Genomic DNA, 18,816 nt, shown 5'->3' on the forward strand with positions numbered 1-18,816 from the left:
AACATAAGCTTACTTCTTAATACCTCAATTGCTGTTTATATAGAGTTCACTTATACTGTACAAAGAAAACCAGTGAAAATAATTGCAAAACAAAGCACTGTGATATAGTATTTTATAATTTACAAAACAGCATTTCAAAAACAGTTCTTACTGTGCTTTTTCAGTCTATACCAAAATAATCTTTGTTTGTTTTCACCGTGTAAGGTGAGACAGATACAACCATAAGAAAGCGCATACACAAACATAAACTATCTTTGGAGGGTAGCAAAAAAATGAGTCTCAGCTTTTTAACAGTACAGTAATTCTATGCATCTATTGCTTGTTTTCTTGTATTAAACATGGTTAAACTGAGCAATTATGTGAAGTGACAGCATGTCAAAAGTGAAATTGAATTCCAAAAATGCATATTTGGGAACAGGAGAGTGACCTTATTTGCTCATTTTCTTAGTTTTTTGTTTTTTTTGTTGTTTTTTTTAAAAATCTGCAACACTATCCATTCTGTCCTGCTAAGTGCTGAATTTACTTGTTTAAGCACATAATAACATTTTCCATCTGTACCGTTCAGTTGGTAGCAGTGGTCCGTCGGTTAATAGTAGGTTTCCTGTCTGTCTTACAGTATTGGATATGACAGGTTCTACTTTAAAAATAGGTGCAAAATCTGGTGTTTCACCTCCTTTTATTAAAGACAAAAACACTCCCACACACTGTAGAGACTAACAGTTAGCAATGCTGGTTTTCACAAAGTATCCTTCTTTCAAAAATGTAGGTAGAACCACCACCATTTACATCAGTCCATACATCAACTCCTAAATTGACCATCACTAATAATAATATTTTAATCCTTTTATGCATGGCGACCTCATATGGTGACAGATTAAAAAGAAACAAAACAAACAAACAAAACTTGTATTGAATAGGGCTTTTCAGAAAAAATAAATACTAGGAACCCCCTACTCACTTCTGGCAAATTGCCAGACGATGGGTAACTGACAAGTTTTATTCGAACTTCAGCCCAACCCTTTACCATGTAGGGGATATTGGTCCTAAAATGTTAGTATTGCTGTAAGAAACTTAGGAACCAGTCTTCCAAATTCTGTGAACAACTTTTGGTTTCAAGTCCCACCACTGGTCATTCAACCCCCTTTAAATTAGAATTTTTGCTATTTGTACCAAGTTTAGGCTTTAATAACTTGCATGGCAGGACTCCTAAAAAACATCTGCAGGACAGGCCTTTACATATATATGAACGCAAAGCAGATATAGGCATTTATTTTATCATTAGTAACTACTCAGTTATTGGTGTCACCGTATACAGTAAATTAAGTTAACGTTCAGTTACAAACTGTGGAAGTTCAATTAGCATTTTAAGTGGATAATTAGAAGATAGGCACACGTGTACACTCTGTAAGGATTATAAAATTAATAGTAGTACCAAATATGTCTAGCATAATTACCCAGTGATTGTTGTATAATGACCTCATGATAATTATTACATTGTTGAGCAGTGACTATTGATAATTAAGCGCTACATATGCCCTGTAACTGAAAGCTTAACTCTGAATTGCATTCTCTTATGGCAGGAAAGCAGGTATATATTTGTCGTGACAGTTTGCTTTTTTGTGCCAGGGTAATGCAGGCCCTGCCAACAGCACCTAAATTGATATTTCGGTTATATATGGCTGTAGCAGGGCAGCAGGAGAGAAGGCTGCATATGAAAAGGGGGTGGGGCAAAGCCCTGCCAAAAATGTATTTGTTTATTTTTATTTTGGTATTTAAAACAAATGTATTGTTTATTTATTTTAGAACAGGGTACCCCTCCACCCCTGTGCAGTTCATTACTTTGTGTTTGTATTTTTTATTTATATATGTATATATTTATATAAATATGCATGATGGCTTAGCGGTGTGTTTTAGTTTTGTTATTTAAATGTGTTCGGGCAGAGGGGAGGTCGGCAGCTTGTCCTCTGCCTGGAGTAATAAAAAAACTTGTGCAGATTGTGGCCGATGGGTAATGAGTTAATTGATAGTTAACCCCTAAGCCATAAATAAATAAAAGCTTGCAGCTCTCTGCACTTGGGGTGGGTGTTTGGAGGAGTGAACGAGAGTGAGAGAGGAGGGTAAAATAAAGAAACAAAACATAGGATCAGTGAAAGCGATCTGCCAGCCTGACCTGTGTGTTCTGTGTTCGATATTTGTTTTATTTAAAACCTTTACTTTGCTTTGTGACCAAATGTTTTGTGTTTAAATATGTATTGTATTTTTGTTTAAATAAACGGCTCACGCCACGTCTTTTGCCCTACAGCACTGCATTTTTTTTTTGTTCCTGCTTCTGGCCTGACGTCACCACTACTGCCATCCCTGTCACAGTGGCACATACATTTCCTGACACTGAGTGAAAGAAAATAGTCCTTAGAATACAAATATTGCTTTTCAGTTGCATTTAAATTCAGTGTTAATTTGGGGGAATTGTACAGTTGTTTAGTTACTGAAGTAAACAAACTTCCATGTTTTATAAAACCCAATATTGGGAGGACACAGTTGTGTGTGGCTTTAAAGACTGTTCATTTGATTTTGTTGCAGGGGGTGGGGGTGGCATATGTTTAATTTTTCCACAGTCTGTTTGTGTATTCGTGAAAATGCATAAGGCCAAATGCATGATGGAAAGAGATTGTTCACATAACTGACACATCCTGTAATTCTTCATCAAACAGACATATTTCCTAATGCAGAACATGGATCTGTCCCTGTTCTGCCTACACTGTGTAATTGGTTGTGACAAAGTAGCTTGCAGTGTACAGGTGCAGGAGTGATGCGGTGATTAATGAAAAGGCAGAAAACAAGAATCCAGTGTTTTAATTATAATTCCAGTCTGGCAACAGCAAATAATAAATCCCAGGCAATACCCAGCAATGGGTATTGCACTGTTCAAAATAAAGGGTTTACAGTCCCAAATAATAAGCATAGTCAATTTTCACACACACGCTACAAAACACGGTCACCAGTCCTGGATGCATATTATAGTGCTTGTGGTGCAGGCACAAGTGGATCGTGCTATAGGTGCAATGCTGATCTGGTTTCGTGCTGGCCCTTGGCAACAGCTTCGGAACATGTTAGCCGTCTACTAATAATAACAAACAGTAAATTAGTGACAAACAAACACTCAAATATATAACTCAGGTCTTTCCGGGTTGTTTCTTAACCAAAACAAAGGAACAGATTACGTTGCTTTATCCCCTTTTTGTACCGTCACACATGACCCCTTGGTAAACAATTGCAGCTGCTCCTCAAATAAGCGGCTGCCACATCGTTTCCCTTCTGGGTCGATGAGTTAGTGCATCGAAGCTCCGCCCCCTTTCTAGATGACTGATTTCCTATTTAATCCTGGGAATGAACTGTCAGGCCAACCAGTCCAGGGTACTCTGTTCATTTTACTTAGCGCCCTCACAGGTCGGGAGGGAGTTTTACCACCAAGTATCATTCTACTCTGTCACATTGGTGCATGTTTTTTGTGTGTGTTTGCAACAGAAACATTTTCTGTTTATTCTTAGCAGATATAAATTCCAGCCGATAAGAGTACTATTTCATTTAAGGAGGGCTAACAAAATATTTAAAATCCTATTTTTACATTGAAGAACTTTTGGTCCTTTGCTTTTTACATCAAAAAGGGGGCTGGATAATATGTTTTAGCCAATATATAACAAATTTAAGGAACAAGAATAATAACAACAGATCCCACACACTAAAGCAGCTGCATTAGCATAAGTTGCAGTATTCGGTAACAGATTTACATATTAAAGGAAACGTTGTAACTATACATAATAACATTGTAATTATATAAGTGCACATGGATTTACCATGTAACTATTATGTAAATACACAGTAAATAGAGACACTTAATGTAAAGTGTCACCCAGTAGGTATTCCGTAAAGGAAACTTTTATCAAATTTGAACCAGATAACAGTGAAAATCTTCCAATACACAACATTGGAGTTATAAGGGATTTGTGGCAGTAGGATAATATAATTTAGACTAGCACTTTTTCATAAGGGACAAAATAATTGTCACCTTCCCCTGCTGACAACAGTATTGTACTAACTAAATGCCGCTGTTTTATTAGTGCATTAAGTTGTTTTGTTTATTAAAATGTTTATATAGAAGATGTCCACTGAGATGCATTCATCTTGTTCACAGGGCTCCCTGTCGGCAAAACAGCAGGCTTCAATTACAAAGCAAAGATCCAAAATGACATGACCCGACAGAAACAGCATGTTACACATCTACACTTACTGTCTGTAGTGTTGGCCCTTATCTGTGGTTCCAGCTCGGGACATCCTTGAGTACAAGCTGTTATATATATATTTATATATATATATATATATATATATATATATATATATATATATATATATATATATATATATATATATATATAATATATATATATATATATATATATATATATATATATATATATATATATATATATATATATATATATATATATATATATATATTATATATATATATATATATATATATTCTGGCAAGTAAACAAAAAAGGAGACAAACAAATAAATAGCAAATGCAATCTCGTTGGTTCAGTCTAGTTGACCAAAATTAAATGTGCTGACCATTGGAATGGTAGGGTTTCTTTCTGGTTGATTGACTATTTCTATGTTAAGGTTAAAGTTAGAATATTGGGAAATCTTAAGATTTACTGGTAAATTCGACATTTACCAAGCAAAACGGTCAATGTCCAATATAAACATGATAACACTTCGGATATTTACTGGCATATCTCAGGAGTAACCAAGTGTCTTTAGCTAAAGAGCGAATGTCTCGCATTTGTGCATTGTAAGGCTTCAGGAGTCCTATATAACTCCAAGTGCCACAAGTCTGCCATGCTGCAAGTAAATATATCTATTGTGGTATTTTGTGTCATCATAACCAAAGTGTGTTTTGTTGAAAAAACTAAGGTCCTAAATTATTTAATTTGCATTTAACATAATGCTATTTTTCAGCAAACTATGCATATTTGGAGGTTTACATCAAATTCACCAGAATGTTGGTTGTTCTACATAAGTGGATCTCAATACTGTTCAGTACCATGTTGAACTAGTTTAAATGGCTCAATTGAGCATTATTGTAAGCTCATTCATGGTTATTTTCTTAATGGAAATGCAGAAATAAATATATTGTTTGACTTCAATGTTTTTTCTCAATAAATATATTCTTTGACAATTTTTGTTAATTGACAATTTATATGCAGATATAAATACATTCTTCAATGATATACCTGCATTTGCCAATAAGCTTCAGTAAAGCATATGATTAACCGGTAAATGACTGAAAAGCTATTTATTTATTCATTGTCATTTTACCATCTTATTTGGTAATTATTGACATTTACCAGTGAAACTTAAGATTGACCAAATTCAGGCTTTTATCATAACATCTATACCACTCATAACGAGATAAACTATCAGGAACTAAGCCAAGTGCACAAATGTTTTAAGCCAAATAAACATTTCACTTAAGTAATGTTTTATCTAATGTCTTCATCATAGATTAAAGAAAACATTTGTCTACTTTTTTGTGTTGAATGTATGACTGTTCTGGGCCACTTTGAGAGGGAAGAAGGATTGCACAGTTGTGGAGTTGAGAATAACATATTTTGTTTTAACATATGATTTTTATCTAACGTGTAGATTTTACATTTCAATATTAACCTCTTCACTGGAAAAATGACAACTTTGTTTTACTTCCATGACACAGCAAAACATACATTACATTACCCACCTTAGATCGCATATACACGGGTTAAAGTTGATAATTGGTTATTTCACTCAAACTTACACATGAAACATAAAGGGAGGTCTATTTTTAAAGAAATCTTATAACTAAAAAAAAAAAGTGAAATAATTGCATTAACATCTTGAGTATCCTGTCATGTTTCTTCAACTCTCCCTCCACTCACCACACAGCCATGAAAACCCCAAAGGGTTAAACACAAATATCTGCATCATTAGCAAGAGAGGATTTGGATTGGAGCCCAGTGATGGGATTAGAACTAACATGCTAAGATGTTGAACTGTTCTAGTCCCAGGTTCCATGTGTTCCACGGCTTCTAAGCTCATTTTAGGTCAAGCAGGAGGTGTGCCACACAATAGATTCCGCATGGACAGCAGCTGAACAAGTCCGCCTCTCTCCCAGCTGCAGAAGATCAAGGGTGATGTTAGGGATATCAAAGAATGTCAAAAGTAAAGAAATAAAGCAACATATTGTCCGCAAACATCATTAATTTTTTTGTCATGATCCCTTAGTGGCAGCAGAGTAACATTTTGGAGTGTTTAGTTTACAAAATAGGTATGGAAATAGGTATACAACACAGTATTGCCTAGATTCATGAATGAACATTTGGGAAGAAAGAAGTTATTATACAAACAAACGTACACACACAGTGGTACTGCCATAGAAACTAAAACTCACTTAAAACTACACCAGAACTTTATTTAACAAACTATGAGACTTTATTCTGTGTCGACCATGGAGGTTTCACAGTATGACGTGCCCAAAACCAATTTTGCAATGTTTTTTTTTTTGTTTGTTTGTTTTTTTATAATATAAACAGTGTTTGGAAATTGGTATGACGTAACTCCATGGGATAGTGGGGTCTTTCTTTTCCAGTTTTATGGTTGGATTGAGGCTCAACGAGAGGAAGTGGCTTGCCCTGGGGGGTGCCGCCAGTGTCTGAGCTGGGAGTCAAGACCACCATCTCCTGTTTCGTATTCTTCAGATCTCCCAGAACAGAACATCTACCCCACCATAAACATAATAATGCATGCAATTCATATGGCACAAGAAATTAATCAGAAGGCATTTCACAAAAAAAACACAATGATTATCATCCTGCAAAGCGTAAGTATATTCACACAAAATAATACAATTAAAATAATATCATAATATAAAGTTAAGAGAGAAGAGGATGGTCCAAGAAATTGGCACGGGCCAATGGGAGGCCTCTATGGTGACGGACTGGCAATGACTAATAGTGACTGGAAATCCTTTTGAACTTGTGGCTGGCACATGAATTCTGGTAGTGTTCTAGCGACTATCATCTGATTGCATGGAAAATGTACTTGTGCTTTCGCTGACAGTGTCTCTTACGAGACCCAGCATTGCTCTCACCTCCTCTGGAGTGCTACCCCCAGTGTGATTCTACAATAATTCAACCAGCCTAACAGTTAGCCCTGGATTTCATGATATGTTTACATAATGTAGTCCGGGGGTGGCCACAGTTGGTTCTTCCACTTCTGTTGTTTGTTCCAACCCTGTTCTAAATTCTTATTGAGCCAGTTAAATCTATACCCAGACCCTGAAGTCGTTCATTATCTCATTTTACCTGTTAAACCTGGAGTGGAATAGCCCTCCACGACCCTCATTAGTGCTTCTAGGGATTTATAAGGGTGTTTTACAACCGCTGTTGCTATTCTTTTCTGGACAGCAATGTTCTTTTTGTGAATGGCCAACTTTGGAAATGAACAATAGGCAAATGTTGGGGAAATCTTTGAAATGTGACCTCCGAAGTGTTGATGGAATCAATTACAATCTAGCCACACTGGTGTCACTACCAAAAGAGGCTGGGATTCCTGGATTATTCCTGCTGCTGAGTTAAGTATTTTCCATGGAGAAATAACAGGAAGGGACCACTCAAAACAACACAAACAGCTGTAGTGGATCAGGTTTTAATAATTTATTACTCCCAACTCCGATATATTAACGTTTTCCTGATTAGCAGATGCTGGGACAACAAAGGCCACCATACTTAAAAACAGCTGCTGCCAAATGCGCCCTCCAAAAAACACCTTTCTATATCTTTCAGGATCCATAAAGTGCTGCTGAATACTAGGTTATTATAATTACAGACTGTAAAGGTAAAGCTATAAAGGGACCTCGCAAGGATCATCTGGGGGAGCTCCTGTATTTGTTATGTCTATGTGTTATAAAAGAGGGTGTAACATTGTCATTGATCCTGGGAATGTTAATGTGGCAGGCTGTCCTATTATACACACCTCGACTAATCTCTTCACTCCGGGGGGGTCTACTAATTATTTTTTACCCTTCATTACTAAATGGGCCCAGCAGCATGTCCTGCTCAAATGCAATGCATCTTACTCTGACCAGGGTACTGTAGGTTTCACATTGTATCTTACTCCCAGTGGCAGCCCATACTCATTGGTGACTTCTATTGAGAATCTGCCACCTAGCCCCTAGGCCATTAGAATAAGCTCTACCAATGTACAGCTGATTAAGGGAGTAATATGCTTGTTTCTGCGGCTGTGTGGGCCAGTTTTCTTGCAAGTAACTGACATTATAATTAAGGATTCTGAAGGGAAATTGTTATTTCAAAGGGAAAGGCTTTTCATTCTGAATCCCAGAGTTCAAGGTCAGGGCTGAATTAAACACAAGCAGCACAAGCAGCAGCAGCAGAGCTTCCTCATCACTGTACCTGCTCCACACACCTTCCCTGAGGCTGCACATTTAATCCCTCAACTTTCTAAAGGCACCACTTTTTAATTCCATCTTCATCCTCCCGTGGGGGAATATTTATCAGCTTTTTTTCTTTCTTTCTTTTTTTTTTTTTTTTGCATCTGCCAGCCGTGATAAGGCAAGGAAATGTTACCTTTACAACGTTATTAAAATATTTTTCTCAGGCGGTTTGAAATGATTATCACTCAATTCCTGCGGTCGCGGGTTAGCAGATAGCTCACCTTCATTCCACCATATCTCTGCAACACTTTGAGGCTCTGGGGTTCCTGGGGCTTAGAGATTGTGCAGGTTTTTTTTTTTTTTTTTTTTTAGGAAGAGGGAACAAAAAAGCAGACAAAATTAAAGAACAGGACCACCACAATAAGGTAGAGCTTGATAACATTTCCTTTCCATCTGTTCTCCAGTCTGACTGCAACCAGGTCCTGGGCTGACCTGTTTTAACTGCACCACAATAAGGTTGTCGGAGAGAGGGCAAGCTCGGGCAGCCTTCGAACAGAGACATCCATTAAGCTGGCAAAGGTTTTGCATTCCTTTCTTTTTCTGTACAATTATCCAGCCCATGGATGCAGTACTACCAGATAGAAGGCCTTCAGAAATGTGCTTTCTGGCAATTCAAAACTTCACAGTGAAATCCAGATAATTTAACCTCAGCCAGCCTGTTCTTCAAAAAGAGAGAGCAAAGCCGATAACTTAATGAAGCCATTTCCTTTTCAATTTACTGAGCATAAACAAGGGAACTATGTTATAATATTATAAAATACATCATTTATATAGTCATCAACAGATTTCTATAGGTTACTACAAATTATTACAAAAAAAAAAAACTTCTACAGGGGCCACGTGCAGTGTAGGAAAACGTCATGCTCTGGACCGGATTTCATTGTATGTTGAAGGGTGTTCAGCTTTTGAAAGCAATACCACTGAGATGTTTTTTACCAACTGATATTAATTAATGAAGAAGAGAGTTTGCCCTGGGGTGAAGTTAACCCATATATAAAAGTGCTATGCTACAGTAATTATGGTATGCAGTTCTGACATAGCCATTTCAATAAAAGCATTTCCTATTGAAACCACCCATAATTTATTTATTCATGTTACCTTTCTTTTAGATTCTTGATCTAAATATACTTTAATCTTTTGGCACCATTTATGTAAGGCATGGCATAATCTGCCTTAATGGCAGCCAGATCAATCCATTTTAAATTCAGCCATTTGTGAAGTACCCCTGCTTTCATTAGTAGAAGTGGGTGGCTCTGGCATCTGCGTGATATTCCGAGACCCCCGCACAAATCAACTGAACTCGTGTTTGTGAAATGTTGACTTGCTTGCTGCAGTCTTTGTTTTAGCAGAAGTACTGATTTCCAATCCTGACATGCTGACAAATTGACTTCTTGCACTTCCAATAATGAGACCTGCATGTGGTCACAGGCTCCTGTTGTCAGTGAATTAACCAACCAAGGCACACACACACACACACACACACACCCCCCGGCCACGTTCTGTCCTCTGAAGACTTCACATTTGGGCAGCCACCTTGTAGCTTCTCATTATAAAGTCAGTCCAAGATTTAATCTCTGTTCTTATGCGTGGCACATAATAGCTGGTAAATCCCTACAAGCATCATATTTTGAAAATGTTTTCACATCTGGCAGTGCCAGCCAGTGGGTAATAAAGTTGCAAGCCCAGGTCTGTCTCGTAAAGATATAAAAAACGAACAGCCACTGGCAGTATATCCATTATCTGCCCTTCATCTCTCCTTTTCTATTGTTTTCATCTTTTTTTTTTGTAAAAAGAACTAGATCGCTTCATTGCTTAGGGGTGGGTGGCCAGGCTGCCTCATATGATTGACTGGATCCAAATCAGTGTTTGGTCCCAGCTTGTACATTTAATTTCATGGTCCTTTGTTTGAAATATCCAGCTGACCTGTTTTTTAAATGTACAGGAAGCATAGAATACATTTTACAAAACAACAAAAATATGTTTACTGTAATTTTTTTTCATATCTGATGGGACAAACAGAGTAAATATGTTCTAAACCAATATAAAAGCAAGCAGTAAGACAGCAAATTATAGAGAAACTTTCCATGTGGAACATGCCGTATCTACATTTAAGAATGTTCAATGGAAAAGCCAATTCAAACTTGTGTTCTTAAGTATTAACTCTACCATGCAACCTCCTGTGCTAGATAACTGTGCTGAAACACTAAAACAGTACCTGGGACAGGTCACATTACTGTCTAACAAGAAACGAAAAAGATCAGTGGTATGGTCACCATAATAATTTGGAACACTTTGTAGATTTTATTTTCACTTTGACACTATGGACTTTTTTGTGTTGATCAGTGGCAAAAACTCCTAATTAAATCCATTTTGATTCCATGTTGTAACACAATAAAATGTGGAAAAGTCCAAGAGGGGTGAATACATTTGAGAGCCACTATATTAGCAATATGTTGTATGATAGACAATGTACAGATGTTATAAAGTTAATGAACATATTGTAAACATGTTGGCTAAACTATGTTGAACCTGGAATGTTCCAGGCTTTTCATATTTGTCTATGTATCTGGTTGCAATACCTGTAACTATTTTGGGAAGAAGAAGACCAGATCTGAATGTGTGGATTTACTCATCTGCACTGAGACTTGCGGTTATTTGCCCACAGTTTTGGACACAGGTAAAGTGGTTACGCAAAACAGATTGTAAAATATGTGTTCACAGCAGTGTAGGCATGGCTGGCAGCAGGTTTGCCTTCAGCATTTTGTTTCCCTGCGTGAATTCAAATTGTTAAATACATTCTGATGAAGCATTTCAGCTTGGCACACTCTTTTCATGCTATTCTTTTGAGGCCTGCAATTTTTTTAAGGGAAGTGGATTCCAGGTCTAGACTTTTCATGCTGCTGTGTGATGCGTCGTTCAATGATAGCTCTGGGAGGGCAGTTACTTGCAGCTGTGTGCAGAGCATGTAGCAAGTGCAAATGCATGAGCCTTGAGCTACTTTTCAAATTAGAACCTATGTACTACTAAATTCTGTCAATATACAATATGCTGCATACAGTGCCTGCCAAACCACAACGGGGAGTAGGACCATCACGGTAGTCGAGACTTGATGTGACAAGTTTGCAAGTTTTTTAAATTGTTCCTGAGAGGTACGTGACTCAATGGCTTGGTGGTGAAGTTTAGTAACTCTAAATTCTCTCTCCATTGTCGTGAGAATATGATGTAGCACAGACACATCACGATCATTCCCTACACTTGGAATTGTACAGACAAAATATGGTACGGAGTAAATCCTCTTACCCCGCTAAAAAGCCACAGAAATTTACGAAAAACGACAAAGCTGTACCATATGTTCTCAAGATGTGCAATGAAGACTGCAGTGGAGATGTAGTTAGTGACTTAACCCACGCAACTTTTTGCTTACAAAAGGCCTCTTTCTTAACAACTGATTGCTGAATATACCATGCATATGAGGGCATGCTGCTTTGACCAAATATGACTTAATAAGCATACGAGGGGGCTTGAGGGTTAGGGCCTCTTCCTAAAAGGCTGTTTATTTTTTTATTAATGTGATATCATTTATAGTTATTAGTCCAGCTCTTATTATTAGAATGATTACAATGGCAGACATGAAAATGATATATTCTTAGAGGTGGTATGTAAGACTTTCCAAAGACCTCATGTGGGTTTAAACAGTGTAAACCATTCCAGATATTGTCTGAACAAGCTGACTTTCCATGGAAGCTGAGGAAAAGCGAGTTTAGAACAGAAGGTAGAAAGCATGTCTTTACACAGAGTTAAAAATGCACAGAATAGCCTACCATGTGATCAGTAGGATCTAAAACACTGGGAACATTAAAAAAAAAAGACTAGATTCTGTGCTTTTAAATTAGTTCCCCCCAGCAGGGGAGAAAAGTGTGCTAACAAGGGACAAGCCTGGATGGTCTGAATGGCCTGTTCTTGTTCCCAGACTTTTCTTGTGTTCTTATGTAGAGCCATTGAACACTGGTCATACAGTACCTGTAAGTGACAGATTAAACCTGCCTCCATATAACCTTGGTTGGCTTCTGGGAGCTGCCACTGCTGGTAGAGGTGCCAACAAGAGCTGCAAATGACACATATTTTATTTACATTTACCCAAGAGAGTCCACTGAGTGGCAACATTATGTTAATAGCGAAGTCTACAGTATGTACAGCAGAGGCTTTACAGCATGTTACATTCAATATGCAATCAAGCATGTAGCAGAAACAACTTGCAAGATACAACGGGGCTCAGTCAGCTTCTACATGCTCATTCTTCAGGAAATATCCGATACGCATCTCTTTAGATCTATAACTGGAGAACACACACCCTGTGTCCAGTGGAAATGTGTTCCAGATGGAGACACAGAGCTGAAACTTTTTCGATCAGACGCAACACTTTTTTTTTTTCAGTGCTCCAGTCTAACATGAACTGTCTCTGTTCCATCTGTCTTGCAGATATGACACAGGCTTTGTTGTTGTTTTTTTGCATGCTTCCATGTGTAGTCGGTTTGGCTTGTTATACAGAAGACAGTAAGTAGTATGTTGTACCCTAACCTCCCAGAACAAAAATATTTCTAATCTTATTGCATATAACAACAGGTGCCTTTTAACAAGTGACATTTTCATATACATGTACAGGGACTTGCTATAACTAGAAAAGATAGAGCGACTATGAATTTATTTCTATTGATTACTGTAGAGAGACAAAAGTAGTCACAACATATTTTGTTATTTATGACATTGTTTCCCTTGTTATCAATAATTTCAAGTCTTTAATGACATTTTATTTGGTAATATTTACATTGTGTCTCTAGTAATTACTGTGTATTTACATGGGAGTTACTGAATAAATACATGTGTACTGACAGAATTACAATGTTGTTATGCTTAGCTGCAAAGTACTTCAGGTGTAAAGTAGTTTTAAGTAGAGCTCATGTTTCACTTCTATGCTGACGACACCCGGCTCTACTTAAAACTGCTTAATGTGATATTTTGTAATGTGATATTTTGCATTGTGATATTTTGTAACAACTGTATGCCCTGGATAAGAGTGTCTGCTAAGAAATAAGAATAACAATAATGTTTTTGCACAATATACTCTGTATAGTACACAACTGTATCAGACAATGGTTGGGTTTCGTTTAGAGTTAGGGGTAGGGTTAGGGTTATATTGTGAAAAAAGTACATATTAAGTACATTGTAATTATGCATAATAACATTGTAATTATGTGTAAGTACACAAGTATTTACTAAGTAAGTACTAAGGAAATGCACATTAATTAGAAAGTCAATGTTAACTCAAGTGTTACCTATTTTTATAATTTTATTGTGAAGAGCTTTTTAATAATTTAATTGATTGATAATAAATTATCCCACCACCACCTTCTATCTAGTGCGAATGACTTACAAAACATCTATCAGAATATAAATAAATATTTTTCTTATATTTACACCCAAGATAAGCCACAATGATATTCTGCAGCACAAAAAAGTAATCCACTTTTCATATAAAATGTCATGTATTCTATCTTGTGAAATTACCTGTACTATGGTATCCATTCCTATATAAGAGACAGGGGTGGGGGTAACCAACAGCTTTGTGTATATTTCCCTTGCCTCGCAATAACTTTGCAGATCACATAAAGAAAATGTTCTTCACAACAGGATAGGCTGAATTCAGAGCAGCTCTTTTCTTCTTTAGGCATTCGAGAGGTGATAGATGGCTTTCCCTCCGTTCATTATTTCTTTACTAGTATTTACATGGAAATGTAATTTCCAACCAGCTTCAGACAAAAACCAAACAGACGCATATTGGTACTTATTATTATTGCAATAACTTTCAGAGTGAAGGACAACAGTTCCCTAGAAGCTAGACTGCCAAGTGAAAATGTATTCCTTGCCTTCAGCTCTACAGGCTTTGAGAAGCACTATAATCGTGAAGAATTAAATTGCTTCAGCCTGCTGCATACAGATGGCAGAGTCTAGTGCCAAATACAGGTTTCCTTTTCAGGAAGCCACAAAAGAAACTGTTACCTTCACACCTTCCTCTTGCCAATTAGAAGATATAGGTGAGCCTCAGGGCCTAGTTTGCATATCCATTTGCATAAAATAATACTGTTTGTCTGTCTGTTTTTCTTTAAAAAAAAAACCCTTGAACTATTATTGTTATATGTACAGGCACAGAAACAGTATTCTTCTCTATGGGATTCCTGACTTGAATTCTCAACAAAGCCACTGCTTTGTCCCGAAGGTCATATGTTCTCTACAAAGGCGGCAATTTTTTAGTCTGATTAATTCACTATGTGGAATGTCAGAATTCGCCAAATGCTTCAATACTGACATTTTCTTTACTTTTTTTCTCTCAGTCTAAAACTTGGTTAGTTGTGCCTTTACATTCCATGCAGCTTACAAACAGCAGCCTCCTGCAAGCAAGTTAAACATTGCATGAAATGTGAATGCCTTTGATATTGTAAACACTGTGCTGAGGCAGACACCAAGTTTATCAAAACACCACATATGCATCGCTCATTTAACACAACAGCAAAATTAAATTGCATTATAATAACAACAACATAATAATAATAATAATAATAATAATAATAATAATAATAATAATAATAATAATAATAATAATAATGTCGAAGAAATGGAACCATGACTAATTGTCTATTGATAGAGAAAGATAACTATCTCTTTACCTTTCAAAACTTTTAAGACCTATGTAGTGAATGGAAAGTCAACTCTTGGTCATCATATCAGTGTAAAGATTGGGTTTTGCTATGCTTAAAGCCATTGTAAAAAACAAAATATATATATATATATATATATATATATATTGTGTGTAAAAGAGACACTCGGCACACAGGCTCACTCAGGTTCTTTCCTCATTCAAAACACAACTCAACACACTGATTTGAAAGAACAAGCAATTACGCACACTTTAATAATACAAAATAAACAAAAACAAAACAAAATACCTAGCTCCTTCGTAGCTCTTATTAAATATGTGTAGGTTCCCTGACTCACTTACAGGATGGCTAAGCCATTTACCTAACATAAAAACACACAGTTTTTCAAGAACAAACAAACAGGCGTTACAGTACCTTTTACTATGATTACACATACTGCCAATCAGGCTCTCCACTCAGCAGAAGCCCTGAGCAGTGTGGCTGCTCTCCTTTAATAGCCTGCACCTGGCTCTAATATACAATGATAACCAGGTGCAGGTGATGATTAACAATAACATAATAATCAAATTAAGACTTTTCAGCCCGTGTCCTTCTGGGAGGTGTAGTTCTGTGTTCCTCCCAGACTACACCTTCTCACAAGACACAAGGTCTGGTCTGATGTGTATCATATATATATATATATATATATATATATATATATATATATATATATATATATATATATATATATATATATATATATGAAAAGTAGTCCTTGCACTTTCATGGTCATTTCATCGAGAAAGTGAAACTGTCCCCGAAAATTTTAGTTACCTACCAGCTACTTCCCCTACAGACTGACATGCTTTGCATCAACTGTGAAAGCCTTAAATAAAATTGTGTCATTATTAAAATGGGTGGTAATGTTGGCTTGGTTGTGAATCACCCCTTCTCAGTATTATTAGGATTAACATACTGTAACACCCAATTCACAATTGAATACAATATGTTATTCATTCCAGTAGAATTAATAGTATTTACCAGATGGGAACAAAGCCTTGGTTTAGTGTGGGAAGTAAGCTGTGCATATACAGTATTTATTTGTGTGTTTTGGCCTTGCTGAGACACACACTCACACTGTTTATGGAAAGTGAAACTAGATCTTGTTTTTATCGCCCAATGTGCTAAATGCATGCCCTGATAATTATTGAAAAATATAGTTGGGCCTTAACGGTGCCTTGAAACATGTTCAGAAACCCTACTTAAAGATTTTACATAAAACATGTAAATAATAAATAATACAAATAACATGTTATTGTTATAAAAAATGATGTCCTTGATAAGGCTGCCAAGTTTATATGTGTTTTGCAGTTAAATAATTGGCAGGGCCTTGTCAAGAAAAAAATACTGTTATACAATATAAATAAAATAAACATTACCTTTGAATTGAATATCAAAAAATTTGTATTTGCTACAGGACAAAGCAGTACACAAGACACTTTTTTTTTGTAAGGTAGAAAATTTCCAGCTTTTAAAAATATAAAATTGCTGTGATTGACTTTACTGAAATTTTACTTTGACTTCTAATCCGTTAATACTAATTATATTATATAATAATAATAATAATAATAATAATAATAATAATAATAATAATAATAATAATAATAATAATAATAATAATATTTAGACAGACTGTTTCGCAGTTTGTGAAAGATAGCAAAAATGTATTAGTGTGCTTGCACTTGCCTTGAAAGAATTACCACTAGTTCATATCTGCCTTTTATAATTGTTTTGCTTGGCTTTGGATGAATAAAAAAAGTTTCTAGATTTCCTTTATTGACATTCAGGCGATAGCTGACTATGAGTCTTGCAGTTGTTCTGTCTGAATAATGACATGGTAAACTGGATGCTGATGCACAACACAGATTAATGCCATGGTTGGACTTGAATGAACATGTATTTGTGAAATATCATTCTGATTGGTTCAAGGGATCTTGAGTATTGAACTTACAATTCTAATGCATTTTTTGTGCTGCACTTAAACTTGGTTTTATATATTAGGTTATGAAAAGCATACCCTTTCTACTAAAATGAAAAGCAATGTTTTAAAGGGAAAACAGAATAAAGTGTCACTCGGCTCTACAGTATAGAATTTTAAACTGTTAAGTCAGACTGTGTGGTTTTAAGTACAAACTTCCAGACTCACAAGAATGACAAGTAAACACAGTCTCTGGAAATGTATAAACCCACCTGAATTTCAAGCCAAAGATCAAACCATCTCCACTATCAACTCCTTTAAAAGAAGGGCCGTAGCTCAATACAATTAGACAGCTGAAGAAATGGTGGTATTGAGAATAACCCCAAGATGGTTTCCCGACAGTTATGTTAGATAAGAGATTGAAGTCGAGGCTGCTTGACAAATTCCCCAATGGTGGTTGTTATACAACCAATAGTTCCAAAGATAAGTAACCAACAATAATCCAAACATAATTGAGATAGACTGCTCTTTGGACTGATGTCTCAAACCTTTTTTGTATTGTCTGTGCTGTTGTGTAAACACAGAAAATGGAGCTGTTTTCAGAAAATTATATAAAAATAAAAATAATAATATTTTTTAGACTCTGAAAAAGCCTCATGAGAGTTAAATTCTCTAGCACTTATTGAACTCTTCCTATGAGTCATTGCTTAAGATGTAGGAAGGACTAAAAACATGTTGTGTAAATCTTTCAACAATTTACCAAATGCATGCATTGCGATAAACTGTTATTGAAATTTGAGACTGTGTATATAGCAAATTAAAAAAGCCTGCAACACTTTGTAAATCATTGCTTAAAGCAACAAAAAGTTTTTTTGCTGTATTTTACGTCTACAGATTCCTACAATTCAAAGTGTGGCAGACAGTGAGTGCACAAGGCCATTGTGGAATCTCCTTGTAATGTGGAGAGGTAATATGAATTCAATGTGAAGCATACACGGCATTGTTACTAGAAGCTACTGGTAGCCTCTCTGATCAGTCTCCTTCTTGCTCGGTCATCCAGTTTGGAAGGATGGCTGATCTAGGCAGGGTCTTGGGGGTGCCATACACCTTCCATTTCTTAATAATCGTCTTGACCATGCTCCAAGGGATATTCATGGCCTTTGATATTTTTTAATACCCATCCCCTTATCTGTTCCTTCAACAACTTTGTCCCGGAGTTCTTTTGAAAGCGCCACGGTGCTCACTGTTGAGACTTACAGGAACTGCTGAATTTATCTTGAAATCATGTGAATCGCTACAATTTAACAGGTGAAGGCCACTTAACGTGGTGTGTGATTTTGAAGGCGATTGGTTACACCTGAGCTAATTTAGGATTGCTATTACAAGGGAGATGAACACTTATCCAACCAAGCTATTTCAGTTTTTATTTTTAATTAATTTTCTACAAATTTCTAGAATATTACTTTCCGTTGGAAGTTGTGGGGTAGGACGTGCAGATAAATTAAAAAAAAACAATTTTAATGCATTTTATATCCAGGCTATAAGGCAACAAAAGGTGAAAGGGGGTGTACTTTCTATAGGCACTGTAAATTACA

The sequence above is a fragment of the Polyodon spathula genome, chromosome 3 (genome assembly GCF_017654505.1).
Source record: "Polyodon spathula isolate WHYD16114869_AA chromosome 3, ASM1765450v1, whole genome shotgun sequence".
Classification (NCBI taxonomy): domain Eukaryota; kingdom Metazoa; phylum Chordata; class Actinopteri; order Acipenseriformes; family Polyodontidae; genus Polyodon; species Polyodon spathula.